Here is a 15000-nt window from a genome sequence, read left to right as displayed (position 1 = left end):
CTGGTGCGAACCCGGGAGCGCTCCGATGTGTGCTCCAAGGTGCGGCGTGCACGAAGTCCGAGCCCGGTTTGCCCCGGGTGCGCACCTCGCGTGCACCTTCGCCGGGGTGAGCACCTTGGTGTGCAGACCTTGGTTGGGTTGCGCGCCCTGGTGCGCACCAAGGAGCGCTCTGAAGTGTGCTCCAAGGTGCGGCGTGCACGAAGTCGGAGCCCGGTTTGCCCCGGGTGTGCACCTCGGGTGCGCACCTCGCGTGCACCTTCGCTGCGGTGGGCACCTTGGCTGGGTTGCGCGCCTTGGTGGGCACCATGCAGTGCACGAAGTCGGAGCCCGGATTGCCCCGGGCGCGCACCTCCGCCAGGGTGGGCACCTTGGTGCGCACAACTTGCCTGGGCTGCGCACCAGGAAGGGCTCAAGATGGCACCCGCGTTCCGTTTTTTTCACTATCTTTCAGAACGGAAATTTTAAAATCTCGTTTTTTTTTGCCTTTTCTGGAAATTAGTGAAGGCAGCGCATCAAAGGTGCGCAACGCTGGTGCGAACCTGGGAGCGCTCCGATGTGTGCTCCAAGGTGCGGCGTGCACGAAGTCGGACCCCGGTTTGCCCCGGGTGCGCACCTCGCGTGCACCTTGGTGCGCACACCTTGGCTGGGTTGCGCGCCCTGGTGGGCACCATGGTGCGCACCAAGGAGCGCTCCGAAGTGTGCTCCAAGGTGCGGCGTGCACGAAGTCGGAGCCCGGTTTGCCCCGGGTGCGCACCTCGCGTGCACCTTCGCCGCGGTGGGCACCATGGCGTGCACGAAGTCGGAGCCCGGTTTGCCCCGGGTGCGCACCTCGCGTGCACCTTCGCCGGGGTGGGCACCTTGGTGTGCAGACCTTGGCTGGGTTGCGCGCCCTGGTGGGCACCATGGTGCGCACCAAGGAGCGCTCCGAAGTGTGCTCCAAGGTGCGGCCTGCACGAAGTCGGAGCCCGGTTTGCCCCGGGTGTGCACCTCGGGTGGGCACCTTGGTGCGCATGCCTTGCCTGGGCTGCGCACCAGGGCGGGCTCAAGATGGCACCCGCGTTCCTTTTTTTTCACTATCTTTCAAAACGGAAATTTTAAAATCTCATTTTTTTTTGCCTTTTTCTGGAAATTAGTGAAGGCAGCGCATCAAAGGTGCGCACCTCGCTGCCCACCACGGTGCGCAACGCCGGTGGGCACCCGGGAGTGCTTCGAAGTGTGCTCCAAGGTGCTGCGTGCACGTTGTCGGAGCCCGGTTTGCCCCGGGTGCGCACCTCGCGTGCACCTTCGTCGGGGTGGGCACCTTGGCTGGGTTTGCCCCGGCTGCGCTCCGAAGCGGGGTTATTGGAGCGCCGCCTCTTTTTTTGTCGGAGCGTTTGGTGGGGTTTCTCGCATTGGCTCTTCCGAGGCCCGGTTGCCACCCTGGCGCGCACGAAGTCGGAAGTAGGGTTAATTGCCCGGGTGCGCACCTTTGCCAGGGTGGGCACCTTACCTGGGCTGCGCACCAGGGCGGGCTCAAGATGGCACGCGCGTTCCGTTTTTTTCACTATCTTTCAAAACGGAAATTTTAAAATCTCCTTTTTTTTTTGCCTTTTCTGGAAATTAGTGAAGGCAGCGCATCAAAGGTGCGCACCTCGCTGCCCACCTTGGTGTGCTCTGAGGTGCGCACCCGGGAGCGCTACGAAGTGTGCTCCAAGGTGCGGCGTGCACGTTGTCGGAGCCCGGTTTGCCCCGGGTGCGCACCTCGCCTGCACCTTGGCCGGGGTGGGCACCTTGGCTGGGTTTGCCCAGGGTGCGCTCCGAAGCGGGGTTACTGGAGCGCCCCCTCTTTTTTTGTCAGAGCGTTTGGTGGGGTTTCTCGCATTGGCTCTTCCCAGGCCCGGTTGTTGGGTGCGCTCCCACCCTGGCGCGCGCGAAGTTGGAAGTTGGGTTAATTGCCCGGGCGCGCACCTTCGCCAGGGTGGGCACCTTGGTGCGCACACCTTGGCTGGGCTGCGCACCAGGGCGGGCTCAAGATGGCACCAGCATTCCCTTTTTCTCACTATCTTTCAAAACGGAAATTTTAAAATCTCGTTTTTTTTTTGCCTTTTATGGAAATTAGTGAAGGCATCGCATCAAAGGTGCGCACCTCGCTGCCCACCTTGGTGTGCTCCGAGGTGCCCACCACGGTGCGCAACGCCGGTGCGAACCCGGGAGCGCCCCGATGTGTGCTCCAAGGTGCGGCGTGCACGAAGTCGGACCCCGGTTTGCCCCGGGTGCGCACCTCGCGTGCACCTTGGTGCGCACACCTTGGCTGGGTTGCGCGGCCTGGTGGGCACCATGGTGCGCACCAAGGAGCGCTCCGAAGTGTGCTCCAAGGTGCGGCGTGCACGAAGTCGGAGCCCGGTTTGCCCCGGGTACGCACCTCGCGTGCACCTTCGCCGGGGTGGGCACCTCGGCTGGGTTGCGCGCCCTGGTGCGCACCAAGGAGCGCTCCGAAGTGTGCTCCAAGGTGCGGCGTGCACGAAGTCGGAGCCCGGTTTGCCCCGGGTGCGCACCTTCGCCGCGGTGCGCACCATGGCGTGCACGAAGTCGGAGCCCGGTTTGCCCCGGGTGCGCACCTCGCGTGCACCTTCGGCGGGGTTGCGCGCCCTGGTGGGCACCATGGTGCGCACCAAGGAGCGCTCCGAAGTGTGCTCCAAGGTGCGGCGTGCACGAAGTCGGAGCCCGGTTTGCCCCGGGTGCGCACCTCGCGTGCACCTTCGGCGGGGTTGCGCGCCCTGGTGGGCACCATGGTGCGCACCAAGGAGCGCTCCGAAGTGTGCTCCAAGGTGCGGCGTGCACGAAGTCGGAGCCCGGTTTGCCCCGGGTGCGCACCTCGCGTGCACCTTCGCCGCGGTGGGCACCATGGCGTGCACGAAGTCGGAGCCCGGTTTGCCCCGGGTGCGCACCTCGCGTGCACCTTCGCCGGGGTGGGCACCTCGGCTGGGTTGCGCGCCCTGGTGCGCACCAAGGAGCGCTCCGAAGTGTGCTCCAAGGTGCGGCGTGCACGAAGTCGGAGCCCGGTTTGCCCCGGGTGCGCACCTCGCGTGCACCTTCGCCAGGGTGGGCACCTCGGTGCGCACACCTTCTCAATGTTTTCTTGCCTTTTCTGGAAATTGGTGAAGGCAGCGCATCAAAGGTGCGCACCTCGGTGTGCTCCGAGGTGCGAACCCGAGAGCGCTCCGAGGTGCCCACGAAGTCGAAAGTCGGGTTAATTGCATTGTTTTCCCCGGGTGCGCTCCGAGGTGCGCAACATCGGCGCGCACCAAGGAGGGCTCCGAAGTGTGCTCCAAGGTGCGCACGATGGCGTGCACCTCTGGTGCGCACGATTCGGAGCTCGGTTTGACCGGGGTGCGCACACCTTGGCTGGGTTGCGCACCTTTTGTGCGCTCCAAGGTGCGCACGAAGTCGGAGCTCGGTTTGCCCCGGGTGCGCACCTTCGCCAGGGTGCGCACCTTGATGCGCACGCCTTGGCTGGGCTGCGCACCTTGGTGGGCGCCATGGTGCGCACCTTTCGTGCGCTCCAAGGTGCGCACGAAGTCGGAGCTCGGTTTGCCCCGGGTGCGCACCTTGGTGGGCGCCATGGTGCACTCCGAGGTGCCCAAGATTGGTGCGCACCAAGGAGCGCTCCGAAGTGCGCTCCAAGGTGCGCGCGAAGTCGAAAGTTGGGTTAATTGTCCGGTTTGCCTCGGGTGCGCACCTTGCGTGCACCTTCGCCAGGGTGGGCGCCTTGGTGCGCACACCTTGGCTGGGCTGCGCACACCTTGGCACCCGCGTTTCCTTCATTTTAAATTTTTTTTTTTTACAATCTCTCAAGTGGGAAATTCTATAATCTCAACTTTTTTTGCCTTTTCAGGAAACTTTTGAATGGAGCGCATCATTGGTGCGCTCCGAAGTGTGCTCCAAAGCTCTCTCCAGCTGCGTGCACCTGCCCCGGCCGCGCACCCGGCCCCGCCCAGCTTCGCTCACCTGTCCCGGGCGTCTGGTGCGGAACCTTAGAGTAAGAAACATCACCGTGCACCTTGGCCAACGTGCGCGACTCGACCGAGCGCGCACTGGCCGAGGTGCACACCGATTTCACCTGGGTGCGCGCGCAGCACCTCGGGCGCACCGGGGTGCGCGCACAACGCCCGGGTTGCACCGTGGCCTGTGTGCTCGGGGCGCCTCGGGTGCGCGCTCGGTGTCGCCCCCGCGCGCGCGGTAGTGCGGGCAGCGCACCCCGGCCCGGCCCGGCCCCGACGAGAACGCAAACGGGCAAAAGGTTTATTCAAATAGCATTGCGACGCCCGGCGAAAAACTAAAAAAGGGTGCAACACCGGGACTTCCCGGGAGGTCACCCATCCCAGTACTACTCCGGCCCAAGCGCGCTTAACTGCGGAGTTCTGATGGGATCCGGTGCACTAACGCTGGTATGATCGCACCCGTTATGAGCTTGTCGCAGTGTGTACTTAGCAAACCGCGACCCACGTGCGAATCCACCCCGGCCACCCACCCCCGTCGAGGTGCACACCCTCCCTCGCGAAGTGCGCCCCGTTCGCCAAGTGTGAGCCCTGCCCGGGTGCGCGCACCTTGCTAGGGCGTCGGGTGTGCACCCGGCCCGGCCTACGTGCGTGCACCTGGAGGGGGCGTCGTGTGCGTGCAGTGTCCCGTCTGCAACGCGGTGCCCACACACCACCTCGGGCGCAACGACCTGCGCTCACATGTGGGCCGAGTGCACCTTGGTGCATGTTCGGGGCGCCTCGGGTGCACGCTCGATCTTGCCCCGGTGCACCAAGGCGCTCGGTTTGCCCCGGGTGCGCACTTGGTGCAAGGTGGGCACCCAAAATAGGGATCAAGCACCAAAACACAAGTTTCGGGATGCAAAATGGGACCCAAGGACCACAAATGCGTTCCAAGACCCATGATGGGTCCACGAGAACAAAAATGTGTTCCGAGACTTAATAAACAAATATTGGGTTTTAGGAGAAGAAACATGCTCTGATGCCCAAAACGAGAATCGACCCCGAAAAGGCCACAGGCCAAAAGTGGGATGCGAGACAAAAAAAAATGGGACCCGAGGACCAAAATTGGGTTCCCAGGTCGAAGACAGGGCAACCGGACAAGAAACGACCTCTAAGGCTCGAAATGAGTCCCGACGACTAAAACTTGACAAGAAGCACCCATCAGGCACCCAACTCGACACCCATGGGATGCCGACCCACCCGGGCTTCCACCTAGCACACCTTGGCACCCACCCACCCTCGCACCCAACCTCGCACCCAACTTAGCACCTTTGAACCCACATTGGCACTCACCCTGACCCTGGCACCTTGGAACCCACATTGGCACTCACCTTGACCCTGGCACCCACCTTTGCACTCACCTTGGGACCCACCCTGGCTCCCACCTCGGCACCCACCCAGACACCCACCTTGGTTCCTTGGCACCCACCTTGGATCCTTGGCACCCACCCCGACACCCACCTTGGCACGCAACTTGGCTACTTGCCACCCACCTTGGCTCCTTGACGCCCACCCCGACAACCACCCCGTGACCTACCCTGGCTAGGGTTGGTGCACACCCACCCTGGTGCCCACCTTGGCACCCACCCTATGACCCACCTTGGCACGCACCTTAGTACCCACCCCGTTACCCACCCTAGGACCCACCCCGTGACCCACCTTGGCCAGGGTGGGTGCACCCACCCTGGTGCCCACCTTGGCACCCACCCATCCTAGCACCCAGCCTGTGACCGGGCTTGGAACCCAACCTTGCACCCGCACCCGTCTTGGCCAGTGTGGGTGCGCACCCATCCTGGCACCCACGTTGTGACACACCCTTTAACCCACGCACCCTAGCACCCACGTTGGCACCCACCTTGGAACCCAACCTAGCAACTTGGCACCCACCCCGTGACCCACCTTGGCATCCACCATAGCAGTCGCCGACTTGGCACCCACCTCGGCACCCACCTTGACACTTGTGGACCCACCTTGCCACTCACCCTAGCATCGACCCATCCTAGCACCCACCCTGGCACCTTTGCACCCTAGCACTCACCCATCCTAGCACCTAACCTGTGACCCACCTTGACACTCACCCTCGCACCCACCTTGGAACCCAACCTAGCACCCACCCACCCTGACACCAACCCTAGCACCTACCCACCCTTGCACCCACCCTGTGACCCATCTTGGCACCCACCCATCCTACCACTCAACCTATCACCCACCTTCTCACCCACCTTGGCATCCACCTTAGCACCCACCCACACTGGCACCTTGGCACCCACCTCGGGCAAGGTGGGTGCACACCCACCCTGGCACCCAATTTAGAACCCACCGAGCATGTTACCCACCTTGGCACCCACATTGCAGCCCACCCTAGTACCCACCCTATGACCCACATTGGCATCCACACCCTAGCACCCAGGCACCTCGACACCCGCCTTGACACCCACCCTAGCACTGAACCTGTGACCCACCTTGGAACTCACCCTAGAACCCACCCACCCTGTGAACCACCTTGGCATCCACCTTAGCACCCACCCACCTTGGCACCCACTCTAGCACTCACCCATCCTAACACCCAACTTGTTACCCACCTTGGCACCCGCCCTCGCGTCCACCTTGAAACCCACCCTAGCACCCACCCACGCAGGAGCCCACCTTGGCACCCAACCTAACACCCACGCATCCTGGCACCCAACTTGTGACCCACCTTGGAACCCACCCTAGTACCCACCTTTGAACCCACTATATCACCAACCCACCTTGGCACCCACCCTATGACCCTCTTTGGAATCCACCCTAGCACGCACCCACCCTGGCACCCACCATGGAGCGCACCCTAGCACCCACCCACCTCGGCACGCACCTCAACACCCACCTTGGTGTGCGCACTGCGCCAACCTCTCAAAGACCCTATGTGGTGCGCTCCAAAGTGTACACCTTTGGTGCGCTCCAAGGTGCGCACCTTTGGTGCACACCGAGGTGCACACCAAAGTGTGCACCGAGGTGAGCACCAAAGTGCACTCCAGGGTGCACACCAAGGCGTGCACCTTTGGTGCGGTCAATGCAAACGAATTCGGAAGTTGGGGTCGATGTCCTAATCGCTGCTGCAGACTACACGTATGAGAATCGGACAAATAGCTTTATATAGGGGAGGTGTTGCGTTTGATGGGTCGACTCCCCTGGTTGTGTGCACTGCACCAACTTCAAAGACCCTGTCTTGTTTAAGAAGTCAAAAGTTGGGGTGGATGTCCTAATCATTGCTGCAGTCTACGCATGTATGAGAATCAGACAAATAGCTTATATAGGGGAGGTGTTGCATTCGGTGGGTTGACTCCCCTGGTTGTGCGCACTGCGCCAACCTCAAAGACCCCGCATAGCAGAAGAAGTCGGAAGTCGGATTTTGGTGAGCACCAAGGCGTGCACCTTTGGTGCGGTCAACGCAGACGAATTCAGAAGTTGGGGTGGATGTCCTAATCGTTGTTGCAGGCTACACATGTATGAGAATCAGACAAATAGCTTATATAGGGGAGGTGTTGGGTTTGATGGGTCAACTCCCTTGGTTGTGCGCATTACGCCAACCTCAAAGACCTTGTTTTCGTTAAGAAGTCAAAAGTTGGGGTCAATGTCCTAATGGCTCCTGCAGGCTACACATGTATGAGAATCGGACAAATAGCTTATATAGGGGAGGTGTTGGGTTTGATGGGTCGACTCCCCTGGTTGTGCGCATTACGTCAACCTCAAAGACCTTGTTTTCGTTAAGAAGTCAAAAGTTGGGGTCGATGTCCTAATTGCTCCTGTAGACTACACATGTATGAGAATCAGACAAATAGCTTATATAGGGGAGGTGTTGGGTTTGATGGGTTGACTCCCCTAGTTGTTCGCATTACACCAACCTCAAAGACCTTGTTTTCGTTTAGAAGCCGAAAGTTGGGGTCGATGTCCTAATTGCTCCTGCAGGCTACGCATGTATGAGAATCAGACAAATAGCTTATATAGGGGAGGTGTTGGGTTTGATGGGTCGACTCCCCTGGTTGTGCGCATTGCGCCAACCTCAAAGACCCTGCATTGCGGATGAAGTCGAAAGTCAGAGTTTGGTGTGCTACAAGGTGTGGTCGAAGGTGCTCACCTAGGTGTGCACCTTTGGAGCACAGGAAAAGTGCCCTCCAAAAGTGCGCACCTTTGGAGTGCACAAAAGTGCCCTCCAAAAGTGCGCACCTTTGGAGCGCAGAAAAGTGCCCTCCAAAAAGTGCCCTCCAAAAGTGCGCACCTTTGGAGCGCAGAAAAGTGCCCTCCAAAAAGTGCCCTCCAAAAGTGCGCACCTTTGGAGCGCAGAAAAGTGCCCTCCAAAAAGTGCCCTCCAAAAGTGCGCACCTTTGGAGCGCAGAAAAGTGCCCTCCAAAAAGTGCCCTCCAAAAGTGCGCACCTTTGGAGCGCAGAAAAGTGCCCTCCAAAAAGTGCCCTCCAAAAGTGCGCACCTTTGGAGCGCAGAAAAGTGCCCTCCAAAAAGTGCCCTCCAAAAGTGCGCACCTTTGGAGCGCAGAAAAGTGCCCTCCAAAAAGTGCCCTCCAAAAGTGCGCACCTTTGGAGCGCAGAAAAGTGCCCTCCAAAAAGTGCCCTCCAAAAGTGCGCACCTTTGGAGCGCAGAAAAGTGCCCTCCAAAAAGTGCCCTCCAAAAGTGCACTCTTCGATGGGTCGACTCCCTGGGTTGAGCGCACCGCGCCAACCTCAAAGACCCTACAGTATGGATGAAGTCGGAAGTTGGGTCCGATGACCGATTCGATACGTAGGCATATTGGCGAGGTCTGAATTTGTGTCCGATGACCTGCCATGCGCAGGAAGGCGGAATTTGGGTCCGATGACCGAGTTGATGGCGTGCCATGCGCAGAAAGGCGGAATTTGGGTCCGATGACCGAGTTGATGTTGATGGCCCGCCATGCACAGGAAGGCGGAATTTGGGTCCGATGACCGATTTGAAGGCGTGCCATACGCAAAAAGGCGGAGTTTGGGTCCGATGACCGAGTTGATATTGATGGCCCGCCATGCGCAGGAAGGCGGAATTTGGGTCCGATGACCTGACATACGCATGGAGTCCGACTCGGGGGCCGATGTTCGATTCGATGACTTGCATTGTGGGTAAAGTCGGAAGTTGTGGTCTTTGACCCGATTCGATGACCAGACTTCGGCTGCTTGAGAATCGGACAAATAACTTATATAGGGGAGGTAGTGTTCTCGAGCATCCTCCCCCCGTGCCCGTTTATGTCGATTGATGCTGGTGCTCGACTGGTTGGAGCGCTCGGATGCAAAAATCTTGCACCAGGATTTATCGATTGTGATGGACACGGCAAGTCTCCTGATTGCTATGCAGGAGCTCATCGTGAATCTCTATGCGGCCTTGGTATGGACTCGACCTGCGGAATGGTTCGGCAATGGTAGTCGCTCCAACACGTCCTTGCAATGGCCACAGAGGTGATTCGACTAGAGCTCCAGTCTAGCTTTTGGGTTGCTTGGCGGACTGGTATAGCCGCGATCGAGTTCCGGCCATGAACGTTTTAGATAGCTCTTGGGCTTTCTGGGACGGAAGTCGGAAGTTTGGGCTGTTGTCCGATTTGATGACCATTCTTCGGATGTGTGAGAATCGGACAAATAACTTATATAGGGGACTGTGTTGTCTCACGCAGCCCCCTCCGTGCCCCTCTATCTCGACCGATGTTGGTGCTTGAAAGGGTTGGGATCGCTCGGATTTATAAACGTGCACCACCATTTGTCGAGTGTGAGGGACGCGGCAGGTCTCCTAAATGCTATGCGGGCGCTCTCTGAGAATCTCTATCCGGCCTCGACACAGACTAGTCTTGCTGAATGGTTTGGCACTGGTAGTCGATCCAACACGTCGTTGTTGTGGCCGCCTAGGCGATTCGATTCGAGCCCCCGTCTAGCTTTTGGGTTGCTTGGCGGATTTTGCCCTATCCGCAAGTGAGCTCGGTCCCTAAACGTTCGAGAAACCCGATTGCTATGCGCCGACTCTCTTTCTTGCGAGCCTCCATCTAGCTTTTGGGTCTCTACGGAACGGAAGTCGGAATCTGGGACCGTTGTTTGATTCGACGAGGCAGACTACGGTTGTGCGAGAATCGGACAAATAACTTATATAGGGGAGGTGTTGACTGGAGCATTCTCCCCCGTGCCCCTCTAACTCGACCAATGCTGGCGCTCGAACGGTGGTAGCGCTCGGATTTTCATTGAGCGCCAGCATTGGTCGATTTAGAGGGGCATGCGAGATTCCCGAATGCTATGCGAGGGCTCTAACGGAAATGTCTATTGGTTTCGGTATGGATGCAATTGCGAGTGGTTCGGCAAAGGTAGTCGTTCCGATGCGTCCATGTCGTGGCCAAATCGATAATTCGATTTGAGCCCTCGTATAGCATTTGGGTCTCTCGATGTGATTCCGCATTCCAGTCCCTTTGGGCACTGCTTGAGCCGCATCCCAGGGGGTTCCCTTCCCAATAATCTGCCTCGCAACCCGATTGCTATGCGGTGAGGCTCCTCGGCCGCCTCGGAACTATCTGTGTATCAGACGCATCGCGGGATAAGGGGTTGGCAACGGTAGTCGCCCCAAGCGCGTCCGATGCTTGGACCATTCCGAGGCGGCCCTGAAGCCTCTTCCGTCTAGCCGTTGGGTCCTTCTCGCCGCATCCCTCGCCTCGCACCCCGATTGCTATGCGGTGAGGCTCCTCGGCCGCCTCGGAACTATCTGTGTATCGGACGCGTCGCGGGATAAGGGGTTGTCACTGGTAGTCGCCCCAAGCGCGTCCGATGCTTGGACCATTCCGAGGCGGCCCTGAAGCCTCTTCCGTCTAGCCGTTGGGTCCTTCTCGCCGCATCCCTCGCCTCGCACCCCGATTGCTATGCGGTGAGGCTCCTCGGCCGCCTCGGAACTATCTGTGTATCGGACGCGTCGCGGGATAAGGGGTTGTCACTGGTAGTCGCCCCAAGCGCGTCCGATGCTTGGACCATTCCGAGGCGGCCCTGAAGCCTCTTCCGTCTAGCCGTTGGGTCCTTCTCGCCGCATCCCTCGCCTCGCACCCCGATTGCTATGCGGTGAGGCTCCTCGGCCGCCTCGGAACTATCTGTGTATCGGACGCGTCGCGGGATAAGGGGTTGTCACTGGTAGTCGCCCCAAGCGCGTCCGATGCTTGGACCATTCCGAGGCGGCCCTGAAGCCTCTTCCGTCTAGCCGTTGGGTCCTTCTCGCCGCATCCCTCGCCTCGCACCCCGATTGCTATGCGGTGAGGCTCCTCGGCCGCCTCGGAACTATCTGTGTATCGGACGCGTCGCGGGATAAGGGGTTGTCACTGGTAGTCGCCCCAAGCGCGTTCGATGCTTGGACCATTCCGAGGCGGCCCTGAAGCCTCTTCCGTCTAGCCGTTGGGTCCTTCTCGCCGCATCCCTCGCCTCGCACCCCGATTGCTATGCGGTGAGGCTCCTCGGCCGCCTTGGAACTATCTGTGTATCGGACGCGTCGCGGGATAAGGGGTTGTCACTGGTAGTCGCCCCAAGCGCGTCCGATGCTTGGACCATTCCGAGGCGGACCCGAAGCCTCTTCCGTCTAGCCGTTGGGTCCTTCTCGCCGCATCCTTCGCCTCGCACCCCGATTGCTATGCGGTGAGGCTCCTCGGCCGCCTCGGAACTATCTGTGTATCGGACGCGTCGCGGGATAAGGGGTTGTCACTGGTAGTCGCCCCAAGCGCGTCCGATGCTTGGACCATTCCGAGGCGGACCCGAAGCCTCTTCCGTCTAGCCGTTGGGTCCTTCTCGCCGCATCCCTCGCCTCGCACCCCGATTGCTATGCGGTGAGGCTCCTCGGCCGCCTTGGAACTATCTGTGTATCGGACGCGTCGCGGGATAAGGGGTTGTCACTGGTAGTCGCCCCAAGCGCGTCCGATGCTTGGACCATTCCGAGGCGGACCCGAAGCCTCTTCCGTCTAGCCGTTGGGTCCTTCTCGCCGCATCCCTCGCCTCGCACCCCGATTGCTATGCGGTGAGGCTCCTCGGCCGCCTTGGAACTATCTGTGTATCGGACGCGTCGCGGGATAAGGGGTTGTCACTGGTAGTCGCCCCAAGCGCGTCCGATGCTTGGACCATTCCGAGGCGGACCCGAAGCCTCTTCCGTCTAGCCGTTGGGTCCTTCTCGCCGCATCCCTCGCCTCGCACCCCGATTGCTATGCGGTGAGGCTCCTCGGCCGCCTTGGAACTATCTGTGTATCGGACGCGTCGCGGGATAAGGGGTTGTCACTGGTAGTCGCCCCAAGCGCGTCCGATGCTTGGACCATTCCGAGGCGGCCCCGAAGCCTCTTCCGTGTAGCCGTTGGGTCCTTCTCGCCGCATCCCTCGCCTCGCACCCCGATTGCTATGCGGTGAGGCTCCTCGGCCGCCTTGGAACTATCTGTGTATCGGACGCGTCGCGGGATAAGGGGTTGTCACTGGTAGTCGCCCCAAGCGCGTCCGATGCTTGGACCATTCCGAGGCGGCCCCGAAGCCTCTTCCGTGTAGCCGTTGGGTCCTTCTCGCCGCATCCCTCGCCTCGCACCCCGATTGCTATGCGGTGAGGCTCCTCGGCCGCCTTGGAACTATCTGTGTATCGGACGCGTCGCGGGATAAGGGGTTGTCACTGGTAGTCGCCCCAAGCGCGTCCGATGCTTGGACCATTCCGAGGCGGACCTGAAGCCTCTTCCCTCTAGCCGTTGGGGCTTTCTCGCCGCATCCCTCGCCTCGCACCCTGATTGCTATGCTGTGAGGCTCCTCGGCCGCCTTGGAACTATCTGTGTATCGGACGCATCGCGGGATAAGGGGTTGGCAGTGGTAGTCGCCCCAAGCGCATCCGATGCTTGGACCATTCCGAGGCGGCCCTGCAGCCTCTTCCGTCTAGCCGTTGGGGCCATCTCGCCGCATCCCCCACCTCGCACCACGATTGCTATGCGGTGAGGCTCCTTGGCCGCCTCGGAACTATCTGTGTATCGGACGCATCGCGGGATAAGGGGTTGTCACTGGTAGTCGCCCCAAGCGCGTCCGATGCTTGGACTATTCCGAGGCGGCCCTGCAGCCTCTTCCGTCTAGCCGTTGGGGCCATCTCGCTGCATCCCCCACCTCCTCGGCCGCCTCGGAACTATCTGTGTATCGGACGCATCGCGGGATAAGGGGTTGGCAGTGGTAGTCGCCCCAAGCGCGTCCGATGCTTGGACTATTCCGAGGCAGCCCTGCAGCCTCTTCCGTCTAGCCTTTGGGGCCATCTCGCCGCATCCCTCGCCTCGCACCCCGATTGCTATGCGGTGAGGCTCCTCGGCCGCCTGGGAACTATCTTCGTATCGGACGCATCGCGGGATAAGGGGTTGTCACTGGTAGTCGCCCCAAGCGCGTCCGATGCTTGGACTATTCCGAGGCGGCCCTGTGGCCTCTTCCGTCTAGCCGTTGGGGCCATCTCGCCGCATCCCCCACCTCGCACCCCGATTGCTATGCGGTGAGGCTCTTCGGCCGCCTTGGAACTATCTTCGTATCGGACGCATCGCGGGATAAGGGGTTGTCACTGGTAGTGGCCCCAAGCGCGTCCGATGCTTGGACTATTCCGAGGCGGCCCTGCAGCCTCTTCCGTCTAGCCGTTGGGGCCATCTCGCTGCATCCCCCACCTCGCACCCCGATTGCTATGCGGTGAGGCTCCTCGGCCGCCTTGGAACTATCTTCGTATCGGACGCATCGCGGGATAAGGGGTTGTCACTGGTAGTCGCCCCAAGCGCGTCCGATGCTTGGACTATTCCGACGCGGCCCTGTGGCCTCTTCCGTCTAGCCGTTGGGGCCATCTCGCCGCATCCCCCACCTCGCACCCCGATTGCTATGCGGTGAGGCTCCTCGGCCGCCTTGGAACCATCTTCGTATCGGACGCATCGCGGGATAGGGGGCTGTCACTGGTAGTCGCCCCAAGCGTGTCCGATGCTTGGACCATTCCTAGGCGGCCCTGAAGCCTCTTCCGTCTAGCCGTTGGGGCCTTCCCGCCCCATCCCTCGCCTCGCACCCCCGATTGCTATGCGGTGAGGCTCCTCGGCCGCCTTGGAACCATCTGTGTATCGGACGCATCGCGGGATAAGGGGTTGGCACTGGCAGTCGCCCCAAGCGCGTCCGATGCTTGGACCATTCCGAGGTGGCCCTGAAGCCTCTTCCGTCTAGCCGTTGGGGCCTTCCCGCCCCATCCCTCGCCTCGCACCCCGATTGATATGCGGTGAGGCTCCTCGGCCGCCTTGGAACTATCTGTGTATCGGACGCATCGCGGGATAAGGGGTTGGCACTGGTAGTCGTCCCAATCGCATCCGATGCTTGGACCATTCCGAGGCGGCCCTGCAGCCTCTTCCGTTTAGCCGTCGGGGCCTTCCCGCCGCATCCCTCGCCTCGCATCCCGATTCCTATGCGGTGAGTCTTCTCGGCCGCCGCGGAACTATACCTGTTATTGCTACTGCATCCTTCGGCTGGTAACCTCCTCTGCCGCCTTGGAACGTTCTCTTTGTCGGACGCGTCGCGGGATAAGGGGTTGGCACTGGTAGTCGCCCCAAGCGCGCCCGATGCATAGACCGCTCCGAGTCGACCTTGCTTTCAGCCTCTCACATGCATAGACCTCTCTGAGTCGACCCTGCAGCCTCTCACGTTTAGCCTTTGGAATCTCGCCTCACAACATGATTGCTATCCTTGATGCATCCCTTGCCTCGAGCCCTGATTGCTTTCTTGGCTGCATCCCTCCTCTCCTCACAGCCCGGTTGTCATCACTGCTTCATCCGTCGCTTCATGCATTCTGGCTGCTGGGCCCTTCCCACCGCACACCTCGATTGCTATCTCTTCTGCATCACACACCCCGATTGCTATCTCTGCTACATCCCTCGGCTCTCACTTCTGCATCCTTCGCCTCACACCTCGATTGCTATCAATGCTGCATCCGTAACCTCACACCCCGATTGCT

General features: G+C 60.5%; 1 non-coding gene across 1 annotated transcript; it reads right to left on the bottom strand.

Moving 5' to 3' along the window:
- Positions 1-4322: 4322 nt before the first annotated feature.
- On the bottom strand, positions 4323-4441 carry LOC131865711 (5S ribosomal RNA). Its single transcript, XR_009364393.1, has one exon. It is a non-coding gene; the product is annotated as a 5S ribosomal RNA (ribosomal RNA).
- Between the last annotated feature and the right edge of the window lie 10559 nt (positions 4442-15000).

This window comes from Cryptomeria japonica, unplaced genomic scaffold (assembly GCF_030272615.1).
Source record: "Cryptomeria japonica unplaced genomic scaffold, Sugi_1.0 HiC_scaffold_117, whole genome shotgun sequence".
NCBI lineage: Eukaryota > Viridiplantae > Streptophyta > Pinopsida > Cupressales > Cupressaceae > Cryptomeria > Cryptomeria japonica.
Note: the sequence above shows the minus strand (reverse complement) of the source record. Positions and strands in the feature narration are given on the sequence as shown.